This window comes from Dasypus novemcinctus, chromosome 1 (assembly GCF_030445035.2).
Source record: "Dasypus novemcinctus isolate mDasNov1 chromosome 1, mDasNov1.1.hap2, whole genome shotgun sequence".
Lineage (NCBI taxonomy): Eukaryota > Metazoa > Chordata > Mammalia > Cingulata > Dasypodidae > Dasypus > Dasypus novemcinctus.
In genome coordinates, this window is record NC_080673.1 from 198496779 (window position 1) to 198524168 (window position 27390).

A 27390-nucleotide genomic window follows, 5' to 3' on the forward strand; every position below is an offset into this window, starting at 1 on the left:
TTCAGGGGTGGCGGTGAGTCCGACCAGCCACCCTATTATGGGGGCAGCGGCTTGGCCTGCCGCGGCTGCTCCCCCGCCAGGCCAGCAAACCACACTTCAGCCCGAGGGGTGACCGCAGAGAAGGAGAAGAAGGAGGGGAGGAGGAGGCTGGAAAGGGAATTCTAATTTTAGGGCTTAACTATAGCAGGAAGAATGAGCAAATGAGCCTGAGAAGGAGGCAGAAGAGTCAAGAATGACAAGAGAAACTGGAAGGTTCCCAGGAAAAAAAAAGGTACCTCAAAAAGGAGCCAAGAACTCTCAAGAAAGACTGGTCAAGGACATTAAGTGCTATGGGAGGGGTTAGTAAAATGAGGACAGAACATGCCTACTGGATTTGGTTACATGGATGCCATTGGTGACCTTAGCAAGAGAGTGGTCATCTCAGAAGAATTAATGCAAACTTCGAGCACATATGAGCTCACGCCTAAGGAAGGATTTCTTTTTTTTTTTTTTGGCTAAAAAAGTTTACATTATTTCTGTGTAAATAAATACACACATACTTAGTGTGAAAAGTTTTCAAATTAATACAAAGTAGAAGGTGACAAACAAAAATATTGTTTGAAACAATCACCAATAATTCTATCACCCAAAAGTAATCTCTATTATAATGTTGTGACTCTGACCCCTGTGTTTTCTCACTTGGTAGGTTTTTACATTTTTTAACTTATTCCATATAACTCTGATTATATTTTAGACAATATTTTAAATGCTGATTTTTTTCACTTTCCTTTTTAACATTTTCCAAGTTTTAAGTGCTTTATAATGATAATATAACAAAGTGGACATACCATATAGATATTTATCGCATTTTGATTGTTTCATTTTAAGGCTGTTATAAATAAAGCTGCATCTTGCTGAATAAACCTTTCCCCCTGTACTTTGCAAGTTTCTGGGTTAAATTGAGGAGCACCCTCAAATTCTAAGGGCCTGTTTTAAGTGGGCATCTATAGACCATGGAATGCAGAGAGAAGAACCCCCCATATCCCCTAAAAGAATATTATTAACTCTTTGCTGGTTTAGTTCAGCAACCTACATGCATGCATCTTCTTCTAATTTCCTTTCTTACAATTTAGAACCTTACTTTTCCACTTATCTTTAACAAGTATCGAGAACTCTGCTACTACTGACCAACAGGACATTGCTGTCAAAAAAAGAAGAGGGAGAAAGGAGTGAGAGAGAAAGAGAAAAAATGAGAGAGGAAGAAAGAAGACAAAGGCATTGGATACAAGAGTTTCAGAATAGACATTGTGTCTGTGTAACTTACATTTTCCTCTAAACATCTGCATTTTCAAGCCTGGAGCATTAACATTGAACACCCTTACCATCTGAGATTCTTTGACAAGAAATTGCAATTCCTACAACCACAGTCTCCCTTTGCAGAGTCCCCTATCAGGTTTAATCTTGATGAGAAGCACCTGCCTCTCAACAGAGAAGGAAAAGGAGCCCAGCTCTTCACTCCAAGTCCTGGGCCAACAGGGCGTTGGGCTTCAGTCAACCCCGGGGATTGGATCTGAGGAGCCATGCTGCAATATGGAGACGGAGGTCACCGTCCTCACTGCGTTGGCTACAGGCACTCCAGCCCATGCCCTGCTGTTACCTCTGTTGAGGTCTTTGATGATCCTGGCTATCACCAATTTCTAAATCCAGTCCCTCTGTCTCTTGCTAATTCTGTGAGCTCTTGATAACCATTCCAGTAGAATGCCTTTTCACCTTTTAGCACCAGTCATTCTTTAAAGAAGTAGGCAGGATTAGGCTATGTATAAAGTCCTGGATTTTATTTTCACAGCAATGGGAAACCACTAAGTGGTAACAACTCTTTTAGAACACAACTAATGACTCAGAGGGGAAACTGATACCTGGAGAATGAATGGGAGCTGGGTAGAAGAAGTGTAGCAGAAAGTAAGAGAACGCTGGCGTGTAAAGGCAAGGAGCAGAAAGATGCCAGTTCAAGATGACTAAGGCACAGGAGCAAGGGCATCCTCCCTCTGGCATCCCTCAGAGGCTCTGGAAACCAGGGCAGTAAAGACAAAGGACAGAGACTGCAACCATGCAGGAATGGAGGCAATTGCTAGGATGAATAAGGCTCTGGGAGTTCCTGCTTGGATTTGCAGAGCCATGTGTTGCTCACTTCATGGAGCCAGATGGAAGCGATGGTTTGGTAATAATGTGCCATTCTGACAGCTCCTCACCCCTCAATATTTATCTCCAACCTGTTAGGCAGAAAAACACTGCCCAGTATAGTACCATCTCTCCCACTGTGGTAGACTGAGTTATGTACCCATTCAAAGACTTGTTCTTAATCTGAATCTGCACCGTTGTGGGTTTGAGCTCATTTGTAAATAGGGCCATTTGAAGTTGTATCATCAGTTAAGGTGTAGGTTTGTGAGTGGAATCTTCTGATATCCTATTTAGGTGTAGTCCAATTGAATGAGGGCAGACCTCACCCATATTACTGGAGTCTTTTTAAGCAGAAGAAATTCAAATACCATCAAAGGAGCCAGAAGCCAGAAGTCAGTGGAAACGGACAAGCTGACACAAGGTGAGAACACCAGGCAAAGGGAAGCAGTGATACCAGTCGAGGAACCCCAAGGATTGTGGCAAGCCAGCACCAGAATACTACTGACTTTAGGGGAGAAGCATGGTCTTGCTGATGCCTTGATTTTTGGATGCTTCTGAAATTGTGAGACGATAAATTCCTGTTTTTAAGCCAACAAGCAAATGGTATTTGTCACAGCAGCCGAGCAAACTAAGAAATACACCTTTTAGAAGAGTGTCCTAAACATCATTGATAATATTCACCTGCAGGACTAGTTAAACTTTCCACTTCCCAGGCTCTGCTGCTGGAAATTCTAATTCAGAGGGTCAGGGGTAGAATCTGGAGATGTTTTTCACAAGTTCCCTCCTGGCATTCTTATCTTCATGGAAGTTTGAAGCACACCACTATAAAATCTCTTACCTGTGGTATCATCCCAGAAAAGGATGGTTTGAAGTACTAGAGTGAGGGTTCTTAATTTAGCATCCCCTTGAGGTCTTGTAAAAACACAGACTGCTAGATATATACCCAGAATTTCTGATTCAGCAGATCTGGGGTAAGTCTGAGATTTTGCATTTCTAACATGTTTTCTGGTGATGCTGATGCAGCTAGTCCTGGACCACCCTTTAAGAACCACTGGTCTAGAAGGAACACAACACCCACAGTATTCAGCACACTATGGTATGGTCAGGCCCAGAGAATTGTCACTCTCCATTTTCCCCAAGGAAGAACCACTCCCACCACTGTAAATCCCACCCCATACCCCCGCACCCTCACCCAAAACAAACTGAATTATACCCCCCCAAGGCACCAGAAACCAAGACTCCCACAAAGAGTCAGGAAAAAAAGAAAATCTGGAATCCTCAGTGTGGTCACAGAGTAGATTTGGTGATCCTATCTATATCATAATCCTCTCTGGATAAAGAGAGAAATGGGAGTTTGAAGGGACATGGATGTCTGTACAGAGGTGATAATTTCTACCATAAAGACTTGAGAGATCCATGACAGGATAAAAACCAGAAAAATGAGACCAAAACACCAGAGGGCCATCCACCTGCCTGTTAGGAAGAGACAGCTGTGGGGTCAGGGCAGTCATGTGGAGATATGAAAGGGGAGTGGAACAAGGCAGTATGGCCAGGCTGGCTCTTTTAACCCTGGTGATATGACTTCATGGGCAGAAGTAGGACTACAGTGCCCTGTGCATAGGAAGCCACCACATCTCCCTAAGATAAGTGCCAGACAATGTTCTAACTAACTCTTTTGTCACTCAAGCCAAACCAGTGAGTAGGTACTGTTAACATTGCTCCTTACAGATGAGAAAACTGAGGCACAGAGAAGTCAAATATCTTCATGGAAGTCATGCAGGAAGCACTGGTTAGAGCCACATCTCAAACCCAGGCCATCTAATTTTTGAGGCCACACACCTAATCTCGATGCACTACTGCTTCTCTCTTAGCAGAATATCTCTTGAACTTCTGCTGTCTACATCATGATTTTAGCTACTTGGGGTGGGAATGAAAGGAGGGGGTGTTGATAGGTAAATAAGATTGTGGGATGGCCTGACCTGTTCAGTCAATGGGCTATGGTGGCACAGAAGAGAGTATTATGGGAGTGGATGGCAAATCACAGGGTTGATGATAGAGACAGCCTTTAATCTAGGTCCTAAAGGAATTTTTAGCAAAAATGAAATCCATTTTCTCTGAGGTTTGCCCTGGAAAGAGAATCTTCTGGAGAAAGCAGCACCTTGCTCCAGAAGCTCTGACCTGATTTCTTAGATTCTCCTCTGCTTTGGATCCCTTTCTGGTTTTTGCTATCACATCATGCTGACCTCCAAGGGTAGTAATCATCTTTAAACACTGACTCATACAAAAAAGAGCTTTCCATTAACTCCCCACTGTAAAGCCAAGGCGAGGCTGGAATTAAAAATAATGAAAATCAATAGGCCTTTACTTAATGCTGGGGAACAGAAACAAGTAAATAAGCAGACCTATAATATCAAAACTTCATCTAAGAGGCCTGCTACATCCACATGGAACCTCCGGGAAAAGGAGCTCGTGCCTGACTCCTTCTCGTCCTAGGTCCTGGTCTCCTTTGACTTAGTAGATGCTATTTTCATCCCTGCCTATTATCTGGACTCCTCAAAGTCTAGACAAGGAGATGGCGACAGATTCTCCTTGGCTTTAGTGCCTGCCCTCTCAGGTCCAGCCTCCTGTGTTAGAATTCACCTCTTCTCCAAATAATTGACAGTGATTGACCTTCCTCTTTGGGCTCTAACTTCTTTATGGCCTTTTTAGCATACCTTAAAGCACACTGTGGCTGCAATCAAGTCTGGACTCTGCCATTAATTAACTGTACAAATTTGATCCAGGCATTTAAGCTCTCTGAGTTTCTGTTGAAAAAATTAGTGGTTTGAATTAGAGGTTTGTTCAGTCAAATTTCTGATCTATCTATAATCTAGAGCCATCTATGGGCATAACTCAATTTGTTCATGAAATATTTTTTTGCCTCATTAGTAATGAATTGAAGAAAATTGCCTTCACCCAAAAGATCAAATCTAAGGGAAGGGGAAATATCCATAAGTTCAAAGATCCCTTTGTTTTAAAAGATGACCCCGGGTGAGTAGTACCTATATTTCTGGCTTCCCTATCCCTACATGCATAATATTTAAACCATATTAGGGCTAATCCAGGGAAATTTTCTATCTTTGGCAAGCTCAGCTGCATGTAAAAATAGCATAGCTGGTACAAACACAAAGGCAGAGTCATCAGCTTCTCCCTAAATTCCCAGCGTCCATTCTCTCAGTCATTAGAATGACAAGCTGGATTCAAAAGCCTCATTCCATCAAACTTCATCCAGAATCTATTAATCATGGCCAGGGGTCATTTACCAAAGGGTCACTGGCATATGCATGGAAGCAAATCTCAGCTATCCACTGGTAGTTACAAGAAGGGTGCACAGATTTTTAATAAGATGATGATGGTGATGATGATGATGATGATGATGAGGTTCAGATCAAAGAAGAAAAAAATTCCCAATATTGGAAATAACAAAATGGGTTGAGGTGACCCCACCAGGGTGACACATAATTGACACTCTTATGTAATATATTCATGCACAGACAATCACATATATCCTATCACCTTTGTTATATTCTATTGGTTAAAAGCAAGGTATTTGATACTCCCATACTCAATTGGAGGAGATAATGCAAGGGTGTGACACCAAGAGGCAGAGATCAGTGCGGCAGCTTGCTCAGTCGGTAGAGGTGGGGTCTGGCTGCGGACGAGGGGTTGGTCCAGCTCTGGACGAGGGGTCGGTCCCACTTGGGACGAGGGGTCGGTCCGGCAGCAGACGAGGGGTCGGTCTCACAGGGGTTGCGCAGTTCGGCTGACGGGGTCGCCTGGCGAAGCCGGCGACGAAGGGGTCGCCCAGAGAAGCAGGCGACGAACTGGGGACAAGGGAGGCCAGGCCCTTGTCGGGGGCTCTCAGGACTGGAGGGCGCAGGGCAGAAGAACTACCGCAGAGACAAGGTAAACACGCAAGTCCACTTTATTGAGGGAGAGGCAACAGTTTTATAGGGGCTGGGGAAGGCTGATTGGTCGAAGCCACATCCTGCTCTGATTGGTTGCCGGAGAAAGGTCAGTGGGAGGTGCTGGATGGGGGAGGGGTGGTGGTTAGGGATTGGCTGTCGCTGTTGCTGGGGGAAGGGGCAGGGTTTAGGGATTGGTGGCTGCTGTTGCTGGGGTGGAGGGCAGACTTGAGTTTCCCGCCCACGCCTGGCTGTTGCTGCTGTCAGGGGAGGGAAAAGGGCAGACTGGATTTTTCCGCCCTGCACCTGCGCAGGGAGAAGGAAGAAGAAGGGTGCCGCCCCACAGGCATCGTGTGGCGCCATCCGGGAGGAGGGGCGGCCGCGGAAGCATGGCTGCCGAGAAGGTGAGACCCGAGGGCACTCTGCGCCCATGCCGAGCTTCCTTCAGGGGTGGCGGTGAGTCCGACCAGCCACCCTATTATGGGGGCAGCGGAATTAGGCCTACCGCGGCGGCTCCCCCGCCGGGCCAGCAAACCACACTTCAGCCCGAGGGGTGACCGCAGATCAGAGAGGTCACCTTGGAGCATATTCATCCCACATAGATCCTGCCTCTTGTTGGTGTTGAATCTGAATGCAACCTTTCTGATTCCTTTAAGAAATAAGCAAAGGTACCACGGTCTTGGCATTGGATTCTATCACATAGATTACTACAGCACAGAACAATATAGGTCCCTTCTCATACCAGGGTGGATGGGACAGGATTGTTTCTCTCTTCTGTTGGCTACTGTTTAAATTTCCATTCCCCAGAATCAGCTTTCCTTCACCCAAATAGTCAGGAATCACGAACTATAAGAAATGAGGTTCGCAATTTAACAAGGAAAAGTGTTAGGATCTACATTTGGTCCTCCTAAACCTACAGCACAAGTTGAAACAGAGCCTGGTAATAAAAACTTGTGAATGAGACTTAAGGGATTTGGTTGACTTCATTTGAGTCAGCAGTGTGATGTGGCTGCCAAGAATAGTAAGGGCAATTGCAGGCTGTGTTAAATTCAGTAAAATTCATCTAGATGAAGGAGGATATGACCCTTCCTCACGTTGTGCTGGTTTGACCACACAGGGAGGATGGTTCTAAAACTAGACCTGACATTCTAAGAGGAACATGGGCAAATTAGAAGAACTTCAAAGAGAAACCCCAGGTGGTTCAGGAAGTTGAAACCATGGAAGATAGGAAAATGTATAAGGTCTGGGAATATTTAATCTACAGAAACAAAATCCTGAAGTGAATATTATCACTATTGTCCAAAATATAGGGGCAGAGAAAAGGGCAAGATGGGGTTGGATTAAGTGCATCCACATCATCTCTCCTACAAAAAAACAGCTCTGTGAGGGCAAAATCCTGCCTGAGTGAGCTGTTTTGGGAACCCACAAAGCAGGAGGCTTCAGGGCATTGATATGGAGAGAATGTGACAAAAGAGTGATTGTTGAAGGTGTGCCACCTTGTTTCTTGTTTGCTGTGTTTCCTCTCCTCAGTTTCCTCTTTTCTGTGTGTACTGATTTTGGCTACCAATGTTATCCCTTTTCCTTCCCACATCTTTCTATCTTCCACCTTCTGTTGTTGCTCTTACATTCCACCTCTCTTTGTTTAGCCCCAATTTTTCTGACTTTTTATTCCTAATGCTTCTATTCTGTTTTCCATCTTTTATTAACTCTTTCTGGTTTTGTCCTTTCTTTTCTCTAACCCTATCTCCTAATCGTGTTGGCCTTTTAATTCATACTATATTCTTCTCCATATTCAGTTTCCCATTTCAGTTGTAGGTACTCCACTTTTTTATTCATATAACTCTACACTGCTTAAATGAGTTTAATATTCATTCTCCTAGGTCTTACATGGTTCTTCCACAAACATTTACTATTAATATTACTATTGTGCTTTTTCTTTTCATACCTCTTTTGCTTTCCCTGGTCCTAATCTTTTTTCCTTCAAGGGAACCTAGACAACAACAAGGAAACAAAATAAGAAGAACAAGGTGTCAAAGAAAAAACTTAACATACACACACAAACAGCAACTAAATAAAACCCAAGACTAGACAGAGAAGCTGATCAACTGAACAAACCCATCAAGATAAAATAATGACCAGACAGTAACAAAAAATTGTAAACCATACCAATAATCAGGAAGACATGGCCCAGTTCAATGAACAAACTAAACACCAGGAAGAAGAGCATAACATCAAACAGCTAATCAAAGCTGTCCAACACAGGCGGCGGACTTGGCTGCAGGGGATAGGTCCGCGGTTCAAAATCCAGGCCTCCTTGACCTGTGTGGAGCTGGCCCATGTGCAGTGCTGATGTGCACAACGAGTGCCATGCCAGGGAGGGGTGTCCCCCGCATAGGGGAGCCCCACGCGCAAGAAGTGCGTCCGGGAAGGAGAGCTGCCCAGCATGAAAGAAAGTGCAGCCTGCCCAGGAATGGTGCTGCACACACAGAGAGCTGACACAACAAGATGACGCAACAACCACAAAAACAGAAACACAGATTCCTGTGCTGCTGACAACAAAAGAAGCAGACAAAGAAGAAGACACAGCAAATAGACACAGAGGACAGACAACCAAGGTGGGTGGGGGGGAAAAGGGGAGAGAAATAAATAAATTAATAAAAAAAAAAAAAGCTGTCCAACATAATGGACCAATGTAATGAAGTAAAGGAAGAGATTAAGGATATTAAGAAAACCCTTGGAGAGCATACTGAAGAAATTGTAAACACATACAAAAAGAAAATGGGTATGATGGTGATGAATGGAATAATCCAAGAAATCAAAAATAAATTCAGCAAATAACAGCAGATTTGGACAGGCAGAGAGAAGACTTAGTGATGTGGAAAACAGTACATCTGAAACCAAACATAGTAGAATTGATAGATAAAAACATAGAAAAAATCCAATAGGGACTTAGGGATTTGAATGTCAATACAAAACACAAAAACATACACATTATAGGCATACCAAAAGGAGAAGAGAAGAGAAAGGGAACAGAAGTGGTGTTGGAGGAAATAATGACTGAAAATTCCCAAACCTATTGAGGGAGATGGATGTATATGTCGAGGAACTGCAGCACACCCCAAACAGTAAAAATCCCAAAATGCCTATTCCAAAACATATACTTGTCAAATTATCCCATACTGAAGGCAGCAAGAGAAAAGAGAACCATCACATACAAGGGAAGCTCAATAAGATTAAGTGCTGATTACTCATCTGAAACCATGGAGGCAAGAAGGCAGTTGTATGATATAGTCAAGGTGGTATGACATAGTCGAGGTACTAAAAGAAAAAAAAAAATCCAGCCAAGGATACTCTATACAGCAAAGCTGGCATTCAAAAATAATAGAGTTAAAAATATTCACAGATTAACAGAAACTAAGACAATATGCCAATGAGAAACTTGCCCTTCAAGAAATACTACAGGGAGTTCTGTAGGTTGAAAGAAAAAACAGGGGAGGCAGAGTTGGAGGAGAGTGTAAGAACAGCTAAAAAGACAAAAAGAGAAAAACAACATATGACATGCACAAATCCAAAGAAAATATGGCTAATGTAAGTAATTTCTTGAGACTAAATGCTGAATATTAATGGATTAAACTCACCAGTGAAGAGACACAGATTGGCAGAATGGGTAAGGAAATATGACTCATCTATACGCTGTCTCTAAGAAACCCACCTTAGACCTAGGGATTAAAGGATGTTGAAAGTGAATGGCTGGAAAGTAACCTTACAAGCAAACAATAACCAAAAACGGGCAGGAGTATCTATACTAATATCAGACAAAATACACTTTAAGTGCAAATCTATTGTGAGAGACAAAGATAGAAATTATATATTACTAAAAGGGGTAATATATCAAGAAAACAGAACAATCATAAATATTTATGCACCTAACCAGGGTGCCTCAAAATACATGAGTCAAACCCTGGAAAAACTAAGTGGAGGAATAGATGCCTTTCCAGTTAGAGTGGGGGACTTTAATACACCATTATTACCATTAGATAGAACATCTCAACAGAGAGTCAATAAAGAAACAAAGACTTTGAGTAATATATTAGAGGATGTGGAACTAATAGACATATACAGAACACTACACCCAAGTACAGCAGGATATACATTCTTCTCAAGCTCACATGGATCATTCTCCAAGGTAGACCACATTCTAAGCCACATAAAAAGGCTAAATGAATTCAGAAAAATTGAAATCATACAAAATAATTTCTCTAACCACAATGGAATGAAGCTGGAAATTGGCAAGGGCCAGCGAACAAGATTAGGCACAAAGATATGGAAGTTAAACATCACACTCTTAGACAAACAGTGGGTCAAGGATGAAAATCTCAGAAGAAATCAGTGACCATCTTGAAACTAAAGAAAATGACAACATTAATTATCAAAGCAAAAGCTGTAGTGAGAGGGAAATTATAGCCATAAATTCATATATAAAAAAGAAGAAGCTAAAATCGAAGACCTAACAGCACACTTGGAGGAATTAGTAAAAAATTAACAAACTTATCCCAAAGGAAGAAGAAAGAAAGAAATAACAAAGATCAGAGCAGAACAAAATGACATAGAAAATAAGAAAGCACTAGGAAAAATAAGCAAAACAAAGAGCTGGTTCTTCGAGAAGATCAATAAAATTGATGAATCCTTAGCTAGACTAACAAAGAAAAAAAAGAGAAAAGATGCAAATACAGAAAATAAGAATGAGAAAGGGGATATCACCACTGACCCCACAGAAATAAAGACTATCATAAGAGGATACTTTGAAAAACTATATGCCAACAAGAAGGACAATTTAGAGGAAATGGACAAATTCCTAGTAACACATAAGCAGGCTACATTAACGAAAGAAGAAATTGATGATCTCGACAAACCAATCACAAGGAAAGAGATAAAATCAATCATTAAAATTCCCAACTAAGAAAAGCCCCAGTCTAGAAGGCTTCATAGGTGAATTCTACCAAGCATTCCAGAAGGAACTAAAACCAAACTTGCTTAAACTCTTCCAAAAATTTGAACTAGAAGGAACATTGTTTAGCTCATTCTATGAAGAGAACATTACCCTAATACCAAAGCCAAACAGAGATACCACAAGAAAGGAAAATTACAGTCCAAACTCTCTAAAGAACCTAGATGTGAAAATTCTCAACAAAATACTTCCTAATTGTATTCAACAACACACCAAACAAATTATATACCATGACCAAGTGGGTTTCATCCATGGTATGAAAGGATGGTTCAACATAAGAAAATCAATCAATGTAATACACCACATAAACAGATCAAAAGAAAAATCACATGATCATAGCTAAAGATGGAGAAAAAGCTTTTGACAAAATATAGCACCCTTTCATGATAAAGATCCTGCAAATGATGGGAATAGAAGGAAACTTTCTGTACATGATAAAGGGTATATATGAAAAGCCCACAGCTAACATCATATACAATGGTCAAATCCTAAAATCTTTCCCTCTAAGATCAGGAACAAGACTAGGATGCCCACTATCATCCCTCCTATTTAACATTGTGTTAGAAATACTCACTCTAGCATTGAGGCAAAACCAGATATAAAAGGCATCCAAATTGGAAAGGAGCAAGTCAAAATTTCACTATTTGCTGATGACATGAAATCTAAACATAGAAATCCCTGAGAAGTCTGCAACAAAGCTTCTAGAACTTATGAGTTCAGTAAAGTCGCAGCTTATAAGATCAATGCAAAAAAATCAGGAACATTTCTGTACGCCAATAATGAGCAATCTGAGGAAGAAAACAAGAAAAAAATATATCATTTACTATAGTAAATAAAAAAATCAAATACCTAGAAATAAATTTAACTAAAGATGAAAAAGACTTATACACAGAAAACTATACAACACTGTTAAAGGAAATCAAAGAAGATTTAAATAAATGGAAAAATATTTCCTGTTCATGGATAGGAAGACTAAATATCATTAAGATGTCTATCCTACCCAAACTGATCTACAAATTTAATGTGATCCCAATGCAGCATTTTTTAATGAACTGGAAAAATTAACTATGAAACTTATTTGGAAAGGAAAGAATCCCAAATACCAAAAACATATTGAAAAGGAAAATGAAATTGGAGGAATCACAGTAACTGACTTTAAAGCGAAGCTAGAGTGGTCAAAACAGCATGGTATTGGCACAAGCATAGACATACTGACCGATGCAACCAAATTGAGAGTTCTGATATAGATCCTCACATATACAGTCATCTGATATTTGACAATGCCACCAAGCCCACTCAAATGGGAGAGAATGGTCTCTTCTACAAATAATGCTTGCAGAACTGGATATCCATATGCAAATGAATGGGAGAGGAATACCATTTCACACCTATTTTAAAAATCAACTCCAGATAGATCAAAGATCTAAATATAAGATTTAAGACCATAAAGACTTTGAAAGACAATATAAGGAAGCATATACACAGGACCTTGTAATAGGAAATGGATTCATGAACTTCACACCTAAAGCACGAGCAGCAAAAGACAAAATAGATAAATGGGACCTCCTCAAAATTAAAGTCTTTTGCACCTCAAAAGATTTTATAAAGAAAGTGAAAAGACAGCCTACCCAATGGGAGAAAATATTTGGTAACCATATAGCTGATAGGAGCCTAATATCCAGCATATATAAAGATATTCTACTGTGGAACTATTGTGATTAGTAATGGAAGAAAGTATAGCATTGATGTGGAGAAAGTGGCGACAGTAGCTGCTAAGGGTAGGAAGAGGGAAGAAAGATATGATGGGGCGGGGGGGGGGGGCATTTTCAGGACTTGGTGTTGTCCTGGGTGGTACTACAGGGACAGATGCTGAACATTGTATATCCTGCCATGGCCCACTGGGTGGACTGGGGGAGAGTGTAAACTAGAATGTAAATCATTATCCATGTGGTGCAGCAGTGCTCCAAAATGTATTCAACAAAAGCAATGAATGTGCCACAATGCTGAAAGAGGTTTTGATGAGGGAGGAGCGGGGTGAGGGGGGTGGGGGGCATATGGGGGTGTCATATTTTTTTAACGTAACATTAAAAAAAAAGGAAAAAAATAAAAAATAAAGAAATCCTATATCTCAAAAATAAAACAGACAGCCCATTTAAAAAATGGGCAAGAGATTTGAACAGATGCTTCTCCAAAGAAGAAATACAAATGGCTAAAAAGCACATGAATATCCGTTAGACTAGCAGGTATTAAAAAACAGAGGACTACAAGTGTTGCAGAGGATGTGGGGGAATGAGAACCCTCATTCACTGCTGGTGGGTATGTAGAAGGATCCAGCCAGTCTGGAGGACAATTTGTTGGTTCCTCGAAAAACTAGCTATAGAATTGGCCATATGACCCAGAAATTCCACTGCTGGGTATATACCCAGAAGAACTGAAAACAAGGACAAAAACCAATATATGCATAGAAACGTTCATAGCGGTATTATTCACTATTCCAAAAGTTGGAATCAACTCAAATGCCCATCAACAGATGAACGGATAAACAAAATGTAGTGTATACATACAATAGAGTATTACTCAGCTATAAGAAGGAATACAGTATTAACACACAACATAACATGGATGAATCTTGAGAACTTTGTGTTGAGTAAAGCAAGCCAAGCATTGAAGGACAAATACCACATGACCTCTCTGACATGAATTAAGCAAATCAAGCTGTCTCAGAAAGCTAGAGACTGGAAGATAGGCTTATAGGAAATGGGGTGGGGGAAGGAAGGTTGTGAGCCAACACCCACCCAGGCGAAATCTATGATATAGTGGAGGTAAGTAGTTGGGCAGTGAAGGGACAAGATGGGGGCATAGGGATACTATTGGGTTGGGCTTTGTAGGCTTGAGGGGGGCTAGGGTTGGGAGGATAGATCAGAAGGTCCATGGCATTGGGGGGACAGTTGGGGGGAGCAGGTGAACATGAGAGATTGTCAGATACCTGTTTGAAACTATAATGCTGAGAAAACTCTTTAGAAAATGTAATAAGGAAGGGTTACTGGCTGAAGGTGTTTGACGGTGGCATCTAGTGCAGGGTGCACCTGGGACAGGCTTCTAGGGAGTGTGTGAGCACTCATCTTGTCATAGTGTGTTATATCAGTAAGTGGAGACCCATACAATGAGTAGGAAGGTGTTATACCCCCATCCTTAGGAGGCCTGATCATCTCAAACAGAAGGGAGCATGTCTCTCGAGAGCATGGTTGGCTCCCAATGGGGGAGGACAATCTAGAGTATCAAGCCCTCAGCATTCTTGCAAATATCTATGAATTTTTTCCTTCAAGTACTGAAGCTCGGTTGTCATGGTGGGCCCCAAGGGGAGGGGAAGAGAGGAATAGAATAGATGGAAGAAGGAGTAAATGGGGGGCAAAGGAAATGCTCTGCATGACCATGCAATAATGGATACAAGCAATTTCAAATTTCACCAAAATTTATGAAAGTGCACAGTTTAAAATGTAAATCATAATATAAACCATAATGGAACCATGGTTAGCATGTGTCAATATCTGTACATCAGTTGTAGCAAATAGAATATCCACATGTAAAAAACTGATTGCTGGGGAAGGGGGAAAAGGGTTTGCGTTGGGTATATGGGAGTCCCCTATATTCTATATGTGACTTTACTGTGACCTAAAACATTTTTGAAGACATAATGAAAAAAAAAGGATGTAGATATTGGGGAAGAAATGGAAGAGATTGCTTTGACACTGTACATACAGGGCAACACCTATTACAGTGATGAAAGGCAAAATGCCAAAAAAATTTGTATGATATTCTTAATTTTATAGTACTCCAATTTATTTTTTTACTTTATTTTACTTTTTCTAAATCATTAAGGATTTTATTTCTAATCTATAAACATATAATTACTATTTCACTTTCCTATTAATTGAAGTTGGCAATATGTAAGTCTTCATTTTTTAAGAAGTTTTGGATCACAGAGGGTTTCAAGTATGGCAGGGGAGGAGCATTGGTATAGGGTATCAGTGATGGGGGGTGCATGGGTGAGACGGAGTTCACCAGTGCATGAATATAGGATATATAGATATGTTCTGATGTTTCTTGGGTATTGACATAGTGGGTAGAATTTCACATAACAACTGAGGGAGTGCTGTGTTCCCATCCTGGGACTCTCTGTCACATTCCCCAATGGAACAGCAACAATTCCCCAAATGCAAGGGCAAAGACCAGTAAAAAAGGATGGTCCAATGATGGGCCATTGATATGACGATGATGCTTATAAGCCTGTGTGCTTGAAATTTCAAGTAGGTCTAAAGCTGCAGGGTGCTTAAGAGTTACCTCCTAAGAGCCTCCATGTTGCTCAAATGTGGCCACGCTCTAATCCAAACTCAGCGTCTAAATGCATTACCTTCCCCCCAGTATGGGACATGACTCCTGATTATGAGGCACCCTGGCACCATGGGATTACTACCAATCACCAGCTGGTAATACAACTAGAAAAAGACCTTGAATACAAGAGGGAAATGGTAAAGACAGATGAGTTTATTTGGCTAAGAGGCTTCAAAATGAGTCAGGAAGTCATCAGAGGTGTGGCACTTACAGACATCTCAGCAGGATCTCAGAAACAGCCAAAGTAGATACAATCCCAGGTGCTTGTGCTCCTAAGGGTTATGGAGACACCCAGGTCCTATGGTCATGGCAGATGGTTCTGGAGTTCAGTGCCTTGCCAGTGGGCCCTAGTGCTCCTGAGTGTGATTGAGTTGGACTCAGATGTGACTTCTCTACACATACCTCTTCTGTCACTTTTACTGAACCTGTGGTTGGCTTTAGGATTGGTGTATGCTTAGGAGACTTGAGTCTCTGGATGGGCCATGTGCCAGCTGGGCCCTGAGCCTCAGCAGAGTTGAAATACTTACTCTCTAGTTCATTGGACTTACCAAGGTCAGCCATCAAGGAGGTGAAGATGATCAACCACCACACCAAGGAACTGAGAGAGTCTGTAACTGCAGGCAGAAGAATCCCATCCATCAGCCATGTGAGATCTAATCCCCCTCTCAATTTAGAGGTCAAGTGGGCATTGCCATTCCAGGGTCCTCAGGATGGTGGAATAAAATATGGATTAGTGTGGACTTAACTGGTGTTCCACTATTGTTGCATCATAACCTGAAATCTGCCCACTTCCCTAGCAACAGCTAACAGCACAAAACCACAAGTCCGCCCACAAGTTTCTGCCAATCCCCAGCCGCCCCGTAGCCCTCACTCCTCCTGCTCTACCCCGCCCTCCTCATTCTCTATATAACCCACTGCACTTCCTTAATAAACCGGACTTGCGTACCAGACCTGGTCTCCGCGGCATTCTTTCTCCCCTCGCCGCGCGTCCTCCACGCCTGAGAGCCCCTCTGAGGCTGTCTGCCGCAGCCTCAGACGCCTTTGCAGCCAGCTGACCCCTCCAAACCCCCCCGTCAGCGTCGGGGTGCAAGCCGCCCCAGCCGCACACTATAGAATTATTGTGACTCTAGCAATGGAAGAAATTATATCATTGCTGTGGAGACAATGGCCACAGGAGTTGCTGAAGGCAAAAAGAGGTGTGATATAGGGGCATTTTCGGGACTTAGAGTTGTCCTGAATTATATTGCAGGGACAGATGCAGGGCATTATATATCCTGCCATAACCCACTGAATGGACTGGTAGAGAGTGTAAGCTACAATGTAAACTAAAACCCATGCTGTGTAGCAGGGCTCCAAAATGTATTCATCAAATGTAATCAATGTATCATACTAATGAAAGAAGTTGTTGATGTAGGAGGAGTGGAAGTTGTGTAGATTAGGGTATGTGAGAACCTCATTTTTTAATGTAACATTTTGTGTGATCTCTGTATCTTTAAAAAAAAAAAAGATAATAAAGAAAAAAGAAACTAGAGGCTATCAGATGATGAGGGAGGGGCTACATGGATTTATATGAGCCCATGAGAACTAAAACTCACAGTGGAAATTCTGGAGCATCATATTTGTGCTAAATATTTTCCAAAGATATAGCTGCCTCAGGAGCAAATAGATCCTTATCATTGGAGGTCTTTATTGAGACATACACTTATTCAACAAATATTTATTAGACCTTACCGAGAATCAAAGTATGCAGGAAACAAAAGAGGAATGTGCATTCCCTGCCTTCTACGAATGTATTTTGAATAAGACAAATAAAGAAATAAATTCAATGAAAGTGGAAGTTATAAGTCCCAATATTATCTTTGTTGAAATAACCAATAACCCCAAGACCTCAGACATTTTGTTTCTTGCTCATGTCACATGGAGAAAATCTCGGCTCAGTTGCTGTGGCTCCATTTCTTATTCTGGGAACCAGGCTGCAGGAACTTGGGGCAGGCAGTTCCCCAGGCAGAGAAGAGCAAGAGTGATGATGGAAACCTGCAACACCTTTGAAAGCTTCCATTCAGCTGTGGTAATGAGGCATCTGCTCACTTTCATTGTCCCAAGCATGTCACAAGGCCAAGTCCAGCATCAGTGGACAGGGAAGTACAATATTGTCATAGCAGGGACAAGCAAGTGTGTTTAATTCTCTGTAGGAAAGCAGAGAGCAAATGGTAAGGATAAGTAGCATAAACGACTTCCATACCCTTAGCGAGATAACAATTTGAATGCTGTGAGGGTTGAAAGGACAAAATATTTGTCCCAGAATAAACAAAGAAGTCTTTTGCAGGAGAGGTACTTTTAGAAGGAACTTCAAGGATTGAGAAGATCATTCTTGACCTTCTCGAAATTATTTTTTCTAAAAATCACTCTGGTGTTAGTATGACCATTTTCTTGCCTGGGGAGAGGGATGAAAAAATACACAATCAAACTTGCCACTGGATACAGAAATCTACTGAAATTTAAATGAAGCAAAATAAGTTTAACAGCTGAGAAATTGCAAATGAGGAGAACTAGTCAAATCCAGGAAGGAAAGGGAGTGAATCAAGAAAAATAAAAGGAGCTTAATTTAATTAAGGGACCTAGAAGGAAGATATTAGTGACTGTTTTCTATGAGGAATAAAAGTGAAATTTGCTTGCATTTTGGTTGTAAAAACCTAAAATACAGTCTTCCCCACGCTTCCTTCTCCAAAAAAGATTTTTTAAGTCTAGGTGTGAAAATTCCACAGATGGAGAAAGGAAAAACAGGCTGATTACAGTTTGCTTATTTGTTTATAAGAAATCCTTTTCCCCTTGACCACCAAAAGCAATGCAATTCCCAGTTGGGTAGAAGAGAAAAATCATCCCTTTTTCTGTAAGTGTGAATGGTGACCAAAGGAAGTTGGATGAGGCAGGGATGGGCACTTAGCTTAAAATACTTCATTGCTCACATTGCATGTCCTTTAATTTTTAATACATTTAATTCATTTCATTTCTGTGTTCAGGGAGTTTTTTTTTTTTCTTTTCTGCTGATACAAAATCATTCTTTCAAAGCTTTTGGAATTAACATGACGAATGGGAAGTGCACCATGCAGTGACTGGGAGAATGAATGCTCCCTCTGTAATTTTCCATTTGAAAACTGCCTTGTTCTCCTCAGAGAGAAAAGCATCATTTGTAGTGTTTTCAAATTCGTGTCATGAAGGTAATTAAATGGCAACAGTATGTCCCTCTAAAGCTTGGGGGCTCAGGTAGCTGACCGAGGTGAATGTGTTGAGTTGCAAACCTTCTAGACATGAGAACCCACTGCTTTACAATGTAAAATCTGATGAATGGAAGTTAAAAGGCTGGACTGAGTTCTGTCTCCATACAGGCTAGCAGCCAAAAATAAGACTAGCTGACATTTACTGCCATTTATTGGGCACTATATGTCAGATGTGTGTCTAAGCTATTAACCCATATAATCCTCCTAAAAATCCGATGGGGTTTTATTATTATTATTCCCATTTTATATATAAGAAAAAATGAGGCTCAGAAAGACCAAGCAACTTGCCCTAAATATATAAAGACCTTCTATGACTCAGTGAGAAAAAGGCAAGCAGCCCAGTAGAAAAATAGGAAAAAAACAAACATGAACAGGCACTTTGTGCAAGAGGATATCCACATAGTCCTTAAACATTGACCAAATGTTCAACTTCATGTGTCATGAAGAAATCCAAGTTAATACCAAAATTACACACTGCTACATAATGTATAGAATGCTAAAATTTAAAAAATGGACTCTACCAAGCACTGGAAAAGAAGCAGAGCAATGGAAATTCTCATACATTACTGGAGGGGGTTTGAGTTGGTCCACTGTCTTTGGAAAACAGTTCAGCATTAACCACTCATTGGCCATTTGCACATCCTGTGATGCAGCGATCCCACTCCTAGGTTGTGGTAGATTGAATTATGTACCCCCATTTAGACATGTTCTTAATCTTAACCCACTTTCCTGTGCGTGTGAACCCATCATAAATAGGATCTCATGAAGATGCTTTTACTTAAGTTCTAACTGAACTGAATGAGGCTGGGTCTTAATTTGGATTCCTAGAGACCTTATAAAGAAAATGAGAGAAACAGGGAGGAGCTGGAAGTTAGAAGTAAAAGGAACCCAGAAGAGAAAGGAGAGGGCATCACCCCGTGACACGAGGTGAGGAAACATGCCAAGGAACACCAAAGATCACTGGCGACCAACAACAATGTATAGACTTTGGGGAGAAAGCATCAACTTGCTAATGACTTGATTTTGGATTTCTAGCCTCAAACTTCTGAGTCAATAAATTCTCATTGTTTAAGTCAACCCATTGTGTGATATTTGTCATAGCAGCTCAGGCACACTAATATACAAGTATACACCAAATACGAATGTTTACACCTGTTCTCAACCAAAGACATGCACAAAACTATTTGTAGAAGCCTGATTTGGGATAATGTGAAAAGTTGGAAACAATTCAAATAGCATCAAAAGTAAGATGACTAAGAACATTTCATATACTTATACAATATAATACTATTCAGCAATAAAAATGAACTTCAGCTACATGGAATAAAATGGATGAATCTCGTAAGCCTAATTATAAATAAAAGGACTGAGACACAGACGAATATATACTGCATGTTTCCATCTAAGTAAAATTTCAAAATTTACAAATCAAACTTTAACACAAGAATTCAGGATTGTGGTGACTTTGCAAAAGGAGAGAGGAATGGTTATTAGGAGGAGGCTGAGGGACATTCTGGATCAATATCAATGGTCTAAAAAACTTCACCCTAGGCTATAAACTAAAACCCTTCTGTACCTCTTGAATCCACTTCCTCATTCTTGGTTCAATATTTGGATTAAAGGAAGGGTTGTTCTATTGATCACCCTTCTTGGGAACTCTACATAATCAGACAAGATTTTTTTGTTTGTTTTCTTCAGAAAGTAAATATTCAAATATTGCACATGAATTGACTTTTTAAATGACCAATCCTGTTCCTGCTTGTAACTTCCTAAGAAATTCAGAATCTAAGAATACAATGAGTGTTATGTTTAATAAAGTTAAAAATAAACAACTTTAAATGTTAAAGACTTATACTCTAGAACAACAAATTGGCAATTTCAATTCCATTTTTTAGTTCACCTAATTATGTACTCAGTGTTAATCCAGCAATCATCTTTGGATAGTGGAATTATTGTTTTGGTTTTTTTTCCTTCTTTCCAATTTTCTACAATTTTTCCAATTAAAGATAATGAACAAGTATTACTTTATAATGAAGCAAATACAAAAATAAACTAAAATTCAGCTTAACCCTTGAATACCTTGATGTGGAAGTTTGAAAACACCATGCATCATCTTTCCTATCAGTGTGTGTCTGCAAGGACTTCCTTCTCCCATCATGTTTTCAGTAGATTCAGTAGGAAAAAGCACCCCACATCTCCAACTTTTTCCATTCGAAACTTCTCTTTAAAACAAAGCCCATCCTTCACAGATGGCTGCTCAGAACCGGCCCCTGTTGTGAAGCCTTGCCTTCCCCGACCAGTCAGCTGCAAGTGGAACCCTCCCTAACCATTGTTTTAAAATAATCTTATTTTCCTAACTACCCCAAACATTTTGAGGGTTGGTACAGATGCCTAGAATGCTGTGTTCACATCTGTTGGCTGATTGAATGATTTGCTAATTGATAAGTACCTGCCTCAATTTTTGATTCTGTGTTTTGTACTCTTTCTTTTTCCTATGTTATATAATGTCAAAGGTAATGTAAAATTTACGTGACAAAATTAAATCCTAAAATGTGACTTCACAGTGATATTTCAAAGATTTTAAGAAAGAACAATTGTGTTTAGGTTAAGATACTTTTGAAAAACATTTTAACATTTAGGAAGTTAGGATTATCTCACAATTGATGGCACCTTACAATTGTTGGCCAACAAGTTATCATGATGTAGATGCCATTGTTTGCTCATTTATGGACTTACTGTTTTGGGGTGGGCAGGCTCAAAAATGGCTCTTGTAAGCTCCATCTTTTGGTAGTCACTTTTTTATAAAATTCTCTCTCCTAGATTGTAGTGATTTGCTTTGTCATAAAAAATATGGCAAACATGATGGGATGTAACTTCCAAGATTAGGTTACCAAAAAACCACAGCCTCCATAATTTGCTCTTTTGCTCTCTCCATTGCTCACAACTGATGAAGCCAGCTACAATGCTACAAGTTGCCCTATGGTGAGGCCATGTAACAAGGGACTGAGAAAGGCCTCTGGCCACCACCAGCAAGGAACTCAGACTCTTAATCCAAAAGCCAACAAGGAACTGAAATTTGCCAACAGCTATGTAAGTGAGTTTGGAAGGAGTTCCTCCCCTACGTTGAGTCTCAAGATGACTGCAGTCTTGGTGGATACTTTGATTTCAGTCTTGTAGAGACCCACCTAAGCTGTGTTTGGATTCCTGAACAACAGAAACCATGAGATAATGACTGTTTTATAAAAGTGTTAATTTGGGGTACAATTTGTTATGCAGCAATAGATAACTAATACACTTATACTGTGATCTCTTACATTGAGTTATTAACATTATATGAAATACATGTGGCTAGTATTATTGCTAATTAGAATGACTTCCAAAAAAAGAGTACACTAATATTTGGCATTGGAATGAAGAGGTATTATGTTTGCAAAAAGATAGAAACAGAGTATAGAGGCATAAATATGGCTTAATGAAGCCAATGCCCTTATTTGCTGCAGTGATCACAGTCAATTCTATATCTTCCTGCAAGGCAATGACCAAGAGTTTTATGAGATCTAAGAAGGCTACCCACAGGGAATTGGAATTGTACTACCTTTTGCAACTGAGATATGTTTGCTAAATGATTGCCTATCCCATAACCAGAATTCTACTGAAGGCAGGAGAGACTACCAGAATTACCAGAATAGATGAAAGAAATGGCAAAGCAAAAGTAGTTATGACCAATTTAAGCATGACACAGAACTATCATAAAAACCTGTGTCACTGTTTAATTGGCAGCATTTTGTTTTCTTTCTTAGTGGCATATGTAATAATGGTGCATCTTAAAATTGAAGTCACCTTACATTCAAAGAAAGCCATATATAACTTGTCAGGTAGAGATTTTTAAATGTAGTAGGAAAATCCTCAACAGAAAATTATCCATATCATCCCAACCTGAGAGAGACTTGGTCTCTTTATTACGTAATAATTTCAGACACAGGGAAGCTATTCTAATTATCTTCCCAAACCATTTATTCTCCTTACATGCTTTTAATTTCCCTCTTTCAAAAGATAACAGGAAAGGATTACTAATTTCCTATTATTGCAGTAACAAATGACCACACATTTAGTATTTTAAAACAGTACTATTATCTTACATTTCTGGAGGTTAGAAGTCCTAAATAGAGCTTCACTGAGCTAAAATCAAAGTGTCAGCAGGACTACTTTCCTTCTGCAAGCTCTAAAGGACAATCTGTTTTTTGCTTCTTCCAGCTTCTAGGGACTGCCTGCATTCCTTGGCTCATGGCCACCTCTCCATCTTCAGAGCCAGCAGTCTGGCATCTTCAAAGTGCTCTCCCTGATGCTGACCCTTGCATCTACCAATACATCTCCTTCTCTGACTCTCCTAATTCCCTTTTTCCCTTTGGGGTTACATCAGGCTCACCTTTATAATCCAGGGTAATCTCCTCCATCTCAAACTCCTTAATTTAATCACATCTGCAAAGTCCCTTTCCAAGACTATAGTAACATATTCCATGTTGTGGGGATTATGACTTGGGGATCTTATCAGGGGCATTATTCTGCCTACCTCAAGGAGGAATGATGGAATAGGAACACTGGGAACTTTCCTAAGTGCTCTAGAATGGATGGCATATTGAAACTGTGCATGGAGAAGATGTGGCATGCTAGGAAAGAGAATAATGGGCTCTGTACAAGAAATACCTCCAATTCATTATTCAGGAGGCCATGGACCAGCTGTTTGGGTTTTCCATGGAAGATCTTTTCCTTTTCCTCTTCTCTGCCCTCAGGTAAATGCATGTCAGCTCAAGAACAGTTCTGGATAATGGCAATATTTGAAATCAATGGCAGAGGGAAGACGCCATGCATTCAAGTGTTCAAACATTATTGACCTACTATGTAACATGCAATTGGTGACTTTTACCTGCATCATTTTATCTAAATCTACAAATATTGTATTTGATGTAATCCTGATTTGATAAAGGGAGAAATAAAATTCTGGGTGGTATGTGAATGGACTGGAGGGCCAAAGATTTATACTTAGCTTCATCTGACCCTAAAGCCCTGGTCTTTGAAAACTCTCCTTTGCTGCTGTGATTTCTCAGCAGCAGTGGCCTCTGGGGCAGATACCCTCTGTCTAGGAGAAGAACTCTTTCCTTAAAGGTTCTATAATCCAAGTTTCATTCAGGATGCTTAAGAAGGTGAGAGTGTTTTGTTTTTGTTTTTTTTTATTTCTTCCTGTCTGATTTCATTGGTTTATAATAAACACACACAAGCACAAGCATGCAATGTGTGCTGTGTTGCCAGGCACTTCATCTGTAATAACAGGAGAATAAAGTCCCATTACTATTTTCTGTATTTTACAAAGTTAGAAACTTGAATTTTCATGACTTGGATAGAGTCACAGAGTTCATAAAGCAGAGCTGTGATCTGAACCCAGCAATCAGTTCTGGAGCCTGCCCTCTTTGGGGTGAGTGATGTCTACTGGGTATCTGTTGTGAGGGTGTTTGCATGCCATTCTATTTTTTAATCTATGTAGGGCCTAAAAGAGCAAGGCAATGAACACAATAGACTTACAATTTCTGCAGGAGGAGGGGCGAGTGGAGGGAGCCATAGCCATGGCAACAACTAGAGAATAAGACAGCACATGATGGGTGCTAACTGTGGGCAGGAGATAAGTGATTTAGCAGTCAGGGAAGAAAGGGATCAGGGGGGCTAATCAGTTTTCAGGTTTTAAATTGGCCTCAATAAATGGCACCCCTCTTCTCTGCAGATGCAAGAAAGATGAAGACAGATTAGAGATAAGTGCCCCTTTATTACTGATAGAAGCTAGGATGGAGAACAGGAAGAGGCCTGTTAGCTGAACCCCAGAATTGGGCACACTTACTCTGGAAGGAAGAGGCAACCCCAAAGGGGAGGGCCCCAGGAGAGCAGTGGAGAAGCCTAGCAAGATGGATGCTTTCTTCCCAAGAGGAACGAGGGCAGAGTTGCTTGGGGCTTGCTCAGTCATTCTCAAGTTTGCCCATCTAGTAATTCCCTCCATCTCCCTAGGTGGGCAGATTGCCCTGATCAACTCAGGAACAGATCTCAGGAAGAGGTGGGTCAAGAGAAGTGAGAAGAAGACAGAGAGCTGGGGTAGCTCATAGTACCCTCCAAAAACCACCCAACCTTTCTGAGTTTCAGCTGCTTGAGGACAGATGTGCTGCCTCCTGCTCACATCTATAACTGCAGGGCCTATCCCAGGGCCCACCAGAGAGCAAGCACTAAAGAATGTTATGATGCTTGAACGAATGGATGACCATGGACCCAGCAGCTGTGATCTGAAGCAGTGTGCTGAAATCAAGGGCTCCAGTGTGAGATAGTTTGCCAGGAGCCGCATCTCCATAACTGCTTTTATATTTAAGGGCTGATCATATAAGGGGAGAGAAAAACAATTACCCTGAGAACTGAGCTTTTAAGCCTAGCATAGTCTTTTGTCAATTAGCATACTAATGCAATTGTAAGAATATTATGGATATTGGATATTTAAATACCTTGTGGATAGTTAAACTCCTAAAACATAAGTACATTTTCAAGGCATGCAGAAGAAGCCATTACTCCTTTCCTTCATTTGAAGAAATAACATAAAAACACTGGAGTCCTTGTTCAAGTTTTATAAAGTGAAAAAAATGCAGTTATGGAGGGGAAGGAGAGAATTATATCCTGGGATGAGAAAGGTAATAAAAGGACTTGACTTGGACCTGGTTCTTTCAGAAAGTTACTTAACTTCTCTGTGTTCATATGCAAAATGAGATAAAAGGAAAATGTATTTGAATACTCCTAGCTTGCCATTATTTTCATTTATCTCTATATACCTCTCCTTTGTTTCCTATACAATCCAATGGCTAGTCCTAACTTTAAAAGCGATACCCATTTTCACAATCATTTACAGAATTTAATTTACAGTAAATATTATTACACATGTTGAGCTAGGATAACGTGATCATTTTAAACATAAAATGTTATTTTGTTTTCATCGAAGTAGATTGTCTACTCTATGAAATACTTATTACTACCACAAAGGAAAAAAATACATCTTGCTATCTCTTCTGAGAGTCCTTGTGAATGCTTTTGTGAGAACAGTGTTCCAAAAGCCCGTGAAAAGGAAACTCCAGCATTTTTCAAGAGACTTCTTGTGGCTTTGGCTCCATTTTAAATCTGTAATCACAACAAGGCTTAGAAGGGAGAAGGCGGCACTGTCAGTGTTCAGGGACAACAGGGCCATGCTCTAGATGGGCTCCAAGAGTGGAGAGCTGCTAGGGATATCCCGTGCAGCTGGGAGCTGAGAGTTCAGAGTAGGACGTGAGTGTCTGAAAACCACAGTGCAAACATTCCTTTGACCTTCCCACTATACTGAGAAACAGGGCTTATGAGAATTAGCAACTGAGTTTTAATTTCTCTGCTCATGCATGTCTACGAGCTCCTTGCGGTAAGGGGTTGAGTAACACTTCTCTAAATGTCTACACATGTGTACAAAGCATAGGGGCTATTACATGGGGCCTGCCATGTTTAACCACAAGCAATGGTGGTTAAACTGAACTGATGGGGACAGGGGAGCGAAGAAAGGCGTTTTTTTTTTTTTCCTGAAGAGTTTGAACCTCGCAGTACCTTTGACTAAGCCCTAAAAGAGAAAATCAGCAAGAACTATTCATCAAAGGACCCGTCAGCTTTTGTGCCAGCAAACCTAAAATCAGAGAAAGTGTCAGAATTTCCCAACACCCTGAAGGCATTCCAGAGCCCAGCAGGGTTCAATAATTTCAACAAGGGACCACTTCAGACCTGCAATATGGCAATTTTTGCAACACTGATGTATGTAATTTGGGACAAAATTTGACACAGGATCAGCAATAAAAGCAAGATGTTGTCTATAGCTGTTTATCCAACAACTAAAGGACTATCAGTATCTGTGTGAAATTGTGTTTAGTATACATCTGTAACCTGAGCCAACTAACATCCTCTATGCGATGTTATCATTTACACAGGACTGATCTGACCTGTCCACTAGAAGCGCCTAGAGCTCATGAGATTCTTAGGGCCTCTCAAAAATGTTTAACTTCTTTTAAATTGGAAGGAGAAAAAAAAAAAAAAAAACCTTTTAGGTCAAAGAAAACATTTAAATAAAAAAAAGGACTATAGTCATCTTTATACCAATGTGATTGTAAAGTATAATTTTTGATATTTTTTGCACAAAGGAACCCACAAAAGAGAAAGTGCCTAAGGCCTATGAAAGTCATAACTCAACCCGGCAATCACGCAGATCAAAAGCAAATCTGGGAAGTCGGATGTTTATTTTAGGGGAAGGGGGACTTGCAGTTCTAAGAGCAGTACTCTTGGGCTTATTTTGGCACCTCTTCTGGAAGTCTAAGGTGACTTTACAAGTTCACAATAAAGCGTTTCCTTTTTAAAAGCAAGCATATCTGGGTCACTAAAAGGATAAGATTCCTGTTTTCATGAAAAAAAATAAAAAAAAGATGGGTGGATCACACACACATATACACACATAAATTATCTACAGTTTATATGTTTGTGTATGTGTGTGTGTGTACATAAGGTTGGGGCTTGGGTCAGGCTG

At 40.5% G+C, this 27390-nt stretch overlaps 1 long non-coding RNA gene across 2 annotated transcripts in view; it reads left to right on the forward strand.

The window, feature by feature from the left end:
- LOC139439658 (uncharacterized) overlaps window positions 1–27390 on the forward strand; it is a 44590-nt gene that overhangs the window by 14458 nt on the left and 2742 nt on the right. The window contains exon 3 of one of the 2 annotated variants that reach the window (XR_011649635.1): window positions 23570–23644. The exons of the other annotated variant lie outside the window; for it this stretch is intronic. This is a non-coding gene — a long non-coding RNA (uncharacterized lncRNA). Of the gene's footprint in view, window positions 1–23569; window positions 23645–27390 lie in introns of those variants that run through there. 2 annotated transcript variants of the gene reach the window in all.